Source organism: Helianthus annuus, chromosome 11, assembly GCF_002127325.2.
Source record: "Helianthus annuus cultivar XRQ/B chromosome 11, HanXRQr2.0-SUNRISE, whole genome shotgun sequence".
NCBI lineage: Eukaryota > Viridiplantae > Streptophyta > Magnoliopsida > Asterales > Asteraceae > Helianthus > Helianthus annuus.
Window position 1 is genome coordinate 94,943,859 of NC_035443.2, and position 7,976 is coordinate 94,951,834.

Genomic DNA, 7,976 nt, shown 5'->3' on the forward strand with positions numbered 1-7,976 from the left:
GATGGTAACCATAAGGATGCATGTTCATTTTTGGTTTTGATGGCCTTTTGTAGGCATCATAACCATGTGGGACCTTTTGGTACAGTGGTTGACCATATCCCCTTGGGAATTGGTTTGCAGATGGTGTATTTGTTTCTTGAACCTCTTTGGGAATAGAGGTTACATTCAGCTATTTAGTAACATATGTTATGACAGGGACACAGGTCTATTGACTTTTGGATGTTAATTTTTGTGGACTCTCCAGTGTTTTTGACTTATACTCTTTTCTTTTGACTTCAAAAGTTTTGAGATAAACACACTCTTGAGTTTTGTGGTTCTTTTTCCCATAGATTGTGCAATGAGGTGCAGGCATAATCACACTTGTTTTGTTAATGTCATATGTTTTTAGAAGAAAACAGTTTTTAGTGACATGATTCTTCTTTTCACAAAAATCACAAAATAGTTTTTTGACCTTCTCTTTCTTCTTCCCTTTTCCAGCCTCCTTTTCAATAGATGTTATAACATCTGTTGGAAGGTCTTTCAAGGGAATGGTTTTCACTTTGGGTGCTTTGACACCCTCAATTGTTGAGAAGTCCATTGGATTGAAATTTTCAAGAATGTCACACTCATCAGACTAAGTGGGTTTGAATTGGTACTTTTCAATTTCCTCAAAAGTTGAGGATCCCTCAGATTTTTCGAAAACAATTTTCTTAGCATTAGGATCTGTAACTTTTATTTCTTGACCAACCAAATTTGTGGGAATGATTTCAACTAAGACAGATTCATTTACAGTAGTGTTTTCAGAAATTTGGTCATTTTTCCTAAAGCCTATGCCAAATTTCACATTGCTTTTGATTTGCTTTTCAAGCATCAACTCATAACCTTTACAGGATTCTACCCATTTTTGACAAGTGATTTGGATAGATTCAAGCTCCTTTTTGCAACTATGGTATTTTTCTACAATTGTTTGGAATTGATCCTTGGTTATGCTTGATTCATGTTTGAGATTGCTGCTTTTATTTTCTTTTTCAAACAATTTTAATTTTAACTCTTTAAAAGTTTTCTCAAATTATACTTCATCATTTAAGATTTTATTTCTAAGGTTTTCATTCACCTCTTTGATGTTAGCAAAAGTAATAATGCATTTATCTGAACACAAGCCTTTGAGGACTTGAGATAATACCTTAGCAGCAGCCATCATGGCACAATCGCATTCTCCATCACATACACTGGAATCCCATGGGTCTGATAGAGGTTCCAACAGAGGTTGCAATTGCTCTTCACCAACTTTTTCTTCTTAAACAAATGTTTCAGCATTCTCACATACCACATCAGATTTAGACTCCACTTCCTCAGATTCAAGCCCTTCATGTATTGTTTCTAATGCCATAAAACAAAATTCATCAGGTTTCTTATCAAATTTAGCAACTAGAGCAAAGTTTTCATCAGTTAGATCCTCAGGTAAGCTACTCCAATCAATAAAGCTTTGTGTAAAGAAGTTTTGTTGACTGGTTTCTGCCTGAGCAGATGTTTGCGTAGCTTGTGGTGCAGGTTGCACTTGGACCTGAGGGGATGGGGCTTGAACATATTGATTTGGGGAACAGTGGTTTGGACATACTGAACAACAACAGTGTTTACATGGTGTGCAAAGTGAGCAGTGCTTTGCATGTGAGGTGCAGGGGTATACTGGGAATAATGGACAGTGTTTTGAGTGCTTTGAGGTCTAGGACTTGGGTGTGTAACTATAGGACCACTGGTTTGGATCCTACGTTCTCTAGCAAAGTGACAAAGCCTAATACACTTATAACACTTTATCTTTAATTTATCCAACCCAACTTTTAAATTCCCATGCAACCTTGGAAATATCCTGCCAGATCTCTTGTAAAACTTGCTTGTTCTAACACTTAACAATGCAAGTTGATGTAAAATGTCCATTTCTTCCAGATCTGTGGCGTCAAAATGTGGAAGGTCATTTAACTCAAAGGACAAGTTGTTAGAAACTTGGTTTTCCCTAGTTGCTGCAAAAGCATAATTAGGTGAGTAAGAATCAGAGTTGAATGCTCCCCCAGATGTTATGTCAATGAAATGATCATAACTCTGATCCTTACTACCACCAGAGGTTTCTTCCTAACCAAAAAGTGATGTGCTAACAAAAGTATAGTCATCAGCCACTTTTCCTGACTCTTGTAGTTTCTTTTTCTCGTTAAGCTCTCTCTCATAAGTGAGGAGCCTACCATGAAGCTGAGTCAAACTCATCTCCTTAAAACCAACAAAGTTTCTAGTTACAAAGGCTATAGTGTCCCATTTTTCTGGTAGTGATCTAAGAAATTTACTATTCAAAGTTGAATTAGCATACTCAACGTTTACCAGTTTTAACTCACTAATCAGACAACTAAACCTCTCAAACTGTTGGGTTAATGACTCTCCTTTCACATGACAAAACGTTTCATATTATTGGTTCAAAACTTCTCTATTGTTTTCAATAACCTCCTCTGTACCACCGAATTGTTCTTTCAGTGCATCCTATAACTCCTTAGCACTGTTACAATGTAACGGGCCAACATAGATATCATTGGGTAGTGTCGTAGCAATGATGCTAAATGCTTTGGAACTAACTCAATTTTCTGAAAATCCTACTCGGAGTAATTTTCAGGTTTCTTAGGTACTTGGACCTTGGGAACTTCAGCGCTTGGCACCATAGGAACATGTGGTCCGAAGATAACGGATTTCCAGCAACCGGTATTTTGCTGTGTAAGTACATGACCCATCCGATGTTGCCAGATATTATACTCCGATCTAACAAGCATCTGTGCTTTATACATGGTACCAGTGTTATGCGGATCTTGTGTATTTTGAGACATTTTGATTATTTACAAAGTTATTGTTTAAACCACTTTGAAACATGAATAAAGTTTTACTCTGTTTCTCAATTCCTACGAACAAACGATATCAATAGAATGAGCTGATCTTTTATATCAAATTAATTGTTAAATCGAATTTAATTGAGCAAGCTCTGATATCAATTGTTAGGATCCGAGTTTGAATTGTTGTGAATGTTTAAGACGAATGATGTAGAAGATAAACAAATATGGAAATAATGCAGTGGAAGAATAAACTTTGAATCACAACAATGGAAGATTTGCTTTCATCATGATACTTTAATAGAAAGATTGTAAAATACAATAGTTCACGTATGCATGAATTACAAACTCCCCCAGCCTGATCACTCTAATTTGTTCGTACAAAATGTCAAGAAAAAGTGATAATAGAAGAGTACATGCACTGTTCTATTTATAGTACAAATCAAACCTCTGAGGAATCTAAGCTGACGTCACCTAGACAGTGACATCCAACAACTTCTAACAAACTCTAACATCTGCTAACACTAAACACTGTTGTATTGAAAACTCTGATATACAACATCTGTTGATTCATCATCTGTTGAGCTTTATCCTCTGTTGAGCCTCAGCAGACCTTGCTTCATCAGACTTTGACTTCTTCAGCAGAGGGTGATCAGACCTTTACTATTAGCAGACTTTGTCTTCATCAGTGGTTTACTTTGCCAGACCTTTGAATTAACAGATTTGTCTTCAACAGACTTTAGCTTTAGCAGAGTTTAGCTTTAGCAAACCTTTGAGTGTATCAGTTGTTGATGCATTTGCCATTTGTCATTGGGAGGAGCATGGTTGTAAAACAAGGTCTCCAAGGCCGAGTACTCCCCGAGTAGTCGCTACAACGTTGGTTGCCGAGGCGACTTTCTTCAACTCCGCCTAATTACTCGGAATTGATGAAATGCGGTCAACATCAGCCAAAATCGGATCTTGTATGTCAACTCGGGCCGAGTTTGACTTAAAATAAAATAAAACATAATTTCTATGCCTATCATATTAAAGAATGAATATCAATTTCACGTATTTTGTTATAAAGATTAGTAAATTATATTATTTGACGCATATTTAATTTTCGAAAACTAGTTTCTTTATAATTTGACATGTCCGAGTACTCCCCGTGTACTCTCCGCCTAAACCGAGTACTCTCAACTCCCCGGTCAACCGACTAGGGAGCTGTCACACCCCCAAAATCCCACACGCGGAGTACCACCGCTGGGAGCGTGACATGACCAGGATCAAGCCACCAATTATATCAAACATAGCATTTAATAGTAACCATAGACATAATTGATGTTCAAAACCAAACATTGTATATGTAGCGGAAGCATTAAATGTAAAACCCAAAACATAAGTATCAATGTGTGAATGTAAAAGTATTTAATAAGCATTCACGTGTTCTTGTCCACAACGACCCGCTTCTCCTCTGGTGCAAGCTCCAAGTATACCTAAGGTCCTGCAAGGCATGCAGCAAATAATCAACAAACTAGTTGAGCGAGTTCACAGAAAGTAAGTTCATAACATAGTGCATACGTTTAGCTAGTGGGGGCTTCCCATACTAGTGTGTACTAAAGGTGGGGGCTTCCCAAACCTTGTGTTTATATTACCGGTGGGGGCTTCCCACGTTTATCCTTACTAATGAGGGCTTCTCATCAGTGGTACTTACTAGACTAACTTCCAACCATGTGTTCTTCTTTACCGAGAACAGGAATACGTACTGGGTCACGTAGGCTTTACGTGACGTGCCCTTCCTCGAGGACAGTGGTACGCGTGGGGGGCTACGTAGGCTTTACGCAGCGTGTCCTTCCGACCCGAAAGACAGTAGAAGGTATTGGGTTACGTAGGCTTTACGTAACGTGTCCTCCCGACCCGGGAGACAAATGGCAAATACGGGGTTACGTAGGCTTTACGTAACGTGTCCTGACTATCCTGAGGACGATGGTCTATAGTCTAGTGAATGCGTAAGTACGAGTAACTCTTTCAATATCAACATATCCAACCCAATTCCCAACCCGGGAATCCCATGCCTTGGCTGTGTGAACTCACCTTGGTTTGCTCGGCAGATACACAAAGAGTATAGATAAGCTAGTAAATGGTCAATCACGTCCTAGCATGGTTGTAATACAAGTCAGGTTTTGACTAAGGAAATGCACATATACATCTTACAAGTTAACACATTACTAACACGTATTGGTAATGGCAATCACATGTGAATCAAGTAATGTATCAAGAAGCCCAATCACATATTGGCCCAACACGTTGTGCGATTCAACTAACATAAGCAGCCCAACCATATAGTACGTAGTGAACTTGTGCGGTCCGATTTGTGTTGTGCGATCGGACAAACCCGGCCCAATAAACATACTCGGCCCAAACATATTATCGTGTAAAGCTCTTGTGCGACCCGACTGATCTTGTACGATCAGGTTGGGTTGTGCGAGGTGTTTCGGGTTGTCCGGCCCAACAGTTTAAAAACTCGTGTGATCCCATACGTCTTGTGCGATTGGGAACCCTTGTGCGATCGGGTTTCCTTGTGCGAATGGCTCATCTTGTGTGATCAGGTTCATATTGTTCGACATAACAATCAATCCTAATCGTTCTAATCAAAGCATGTAACAATAACATCATTCATTCACTAAAACACAATCAAACACTAACCGATTGAGATAAGATGAGAGTGATCCAATCACAAGCTTCGAGAGAGAGAGAGGGAGATGATTGCCGTCGGCCTAGGGGAGAGAACTAGGGTTTCTTTGTGTGTGAAGATAATTTGCCAAAGTGGGTGAAAGTTACTACCACCCCTTGTGTTATTCGTGTAATGTGGGTGGGCCGAACCCCTACCTGGGCCGCCCTAAAGGTCCGCGTACAAGAATGAGGCCCAACCGGCCTTGTGCGAGTGATGTGTATGTTGTGCGGTTTAGTTACCTAGTGTTGTGCGATTCGAGTTATTAACATACGTACATACACAAAGCACACAATAATAAAACATTTATTAAATCCAAACATATAACTTAGTTCACATATGCACATAGCGTTACACAAAGCGAGTCTAAAGTTCGAGTTGTCACATTATCCCCAACTAATTGGAAATTTCGTCCCGAAATTTGGTGTGCACTCACTGAGGAAGCTAGGTAAACTGTGTTGTTCACTGATTCTCCTGGGGTGTCACATCCTCCCCCCGTTGATCTGGAATTTCGTCCCGAAATTCCGAAGTAGTAGCTTCAGCCTCAGCAGTGGTTGTACTGTTCGCGAACAATTGGGGGTACTTTTCTGTCATCCTGTCTTCGCGTTCCCAGGTGTACTCTGGGCCAAGTTTGGAGTTCCAACGAACTCGGACAAGAGGGATTCTCTTGTGTTTGAGGACCTTCACATCCCGGTCCGTGATTTCAACTGGTTCCTCGACGAACTGCAACCGCTCGTCGATAGTGAGTTCCTTAAAAGGAATGATGAGAGTTTCATCTGATAAGCACTTCTTTAAGTTCGACACATGAAAGACATTGTGAACTGCCCCGAGTTCAGCTGGTAGGTTTAGCTTGTATGCTACTTTGCCAATCTTTTCTATGATTTCGAATGGTCCGACGTACCGCGGATTTAGTTTGCCCCGTTTGCCAAAACGTACTACACCCTTCCAGGGTGAGACTTTTAGTAAAACCCGGTCCCCGACCTGAAATTCCAATGGCTTTCTACACTTGTCCGCGTAGGCTTTCTGACGGTCGCGTGCTGCCGCCATGCGTTGTCGTATTTGTGAAATCTTTTCTGTGGCGTCCACTACAATCTCTGGACCCGTGATCTGACTATCCCCCACCTCTGCCCAACAGAGAGGTGACCGGCATTTACGCCCGTACAATGCCTCGAATGGAGCGGCTTGAATGCTGGTGTGATAACTGTTATTGTACGAAAACTCCACCAAAGGGAGGTGCTTTTCCCAGCCGTTGCCGAAATCGATAACGCATGCCCGAAGCATGTCTTCTAGAGTTTGGATCGTTCGCTCAGACTGCCCATCCGTCTGAGGATGATATGATGTACTCATGTCTAACCGTGAGCCGAAAGATTTATGCATCGCTTGCCATAGTTCTGACGTGAATCGTGCATCGCGATCCGAAATGATGGAGATGGGCACCCCGTGCCTCGAAACAACTTCTTTAAGATAGACGTCTGCGAGAGTGGAGAACTTATCCGTTTCCTTTATAGGTAGGAAGTGTGCAGACTTGGTGAGTCGATCCACGATCACCCATATGGTATCATTCCCCCGCTGGGATCTAGGTAAGCCTGTAACGAAATCCATGGAAATTTCTTCCCATTTCCATTGAGGTATCTTAGGCTGCTGAAGTAGGCCAGCTGGTTTCTGATATTCAACCTTGACTCTCGCACAGGTCAAACATTTTCCAACGTATGTAGCGATGTGGGCCTTCATGCTAGGCCACCAATAAGTAGTGCTGATGTCGTGGTACATTTTATCCGACCCTGGATGTACCGAATAGCGAGACTTGTGTGCTTCGTCCATCACAAGTTCGCGTAGACCGCCATAAAGTGGGACCCAAATACGCCCCGTTACATAGTAGGCGCCGTCTGCCTTCTGTTCCATCTGTTGTCGTGAGCCGCGTAAGGCTTCAGCCTTGATGTTTTCGGGCTTCAGTGCTTCTGTCTGAGCTGCTCGTATCTGTGCAGGAAGGTTAGACTGAATCGTAAGCTGTAGCGCTCGCACGCGCTTCGGTAAGGTGTCCTTTCGACTGAGGGCATCAGCCACAACATTGGCTTTGCCTGGATGATACTTGATAGCGCATTCGTAATCGTTAAGTAACTCAACCCATCTTCGTTGACGCATGTTCAAATCCTTCTGCTTAAGGATATGCTCGAGACTCCTGTGATCGGTGTAAATCGTGCACCTGGTACCGTACAGGTAGTGTCGCCATATCTTAAGCGCAAAAACAACAGCTCCCAGCTCTAAATCGTGCGTCGTGTAGTTGCGTTCATGAACCTTGAGTTGACGAGAGGCGTAAGCGATAACCTTGTCGCGCTGCATTAACACACATCCAAGTCCCCGAATGGATGCATCACAATAAACCACGAAGTCGTCTGTGCCCTCTGGCAAGGAGAGAATAGGTGCAC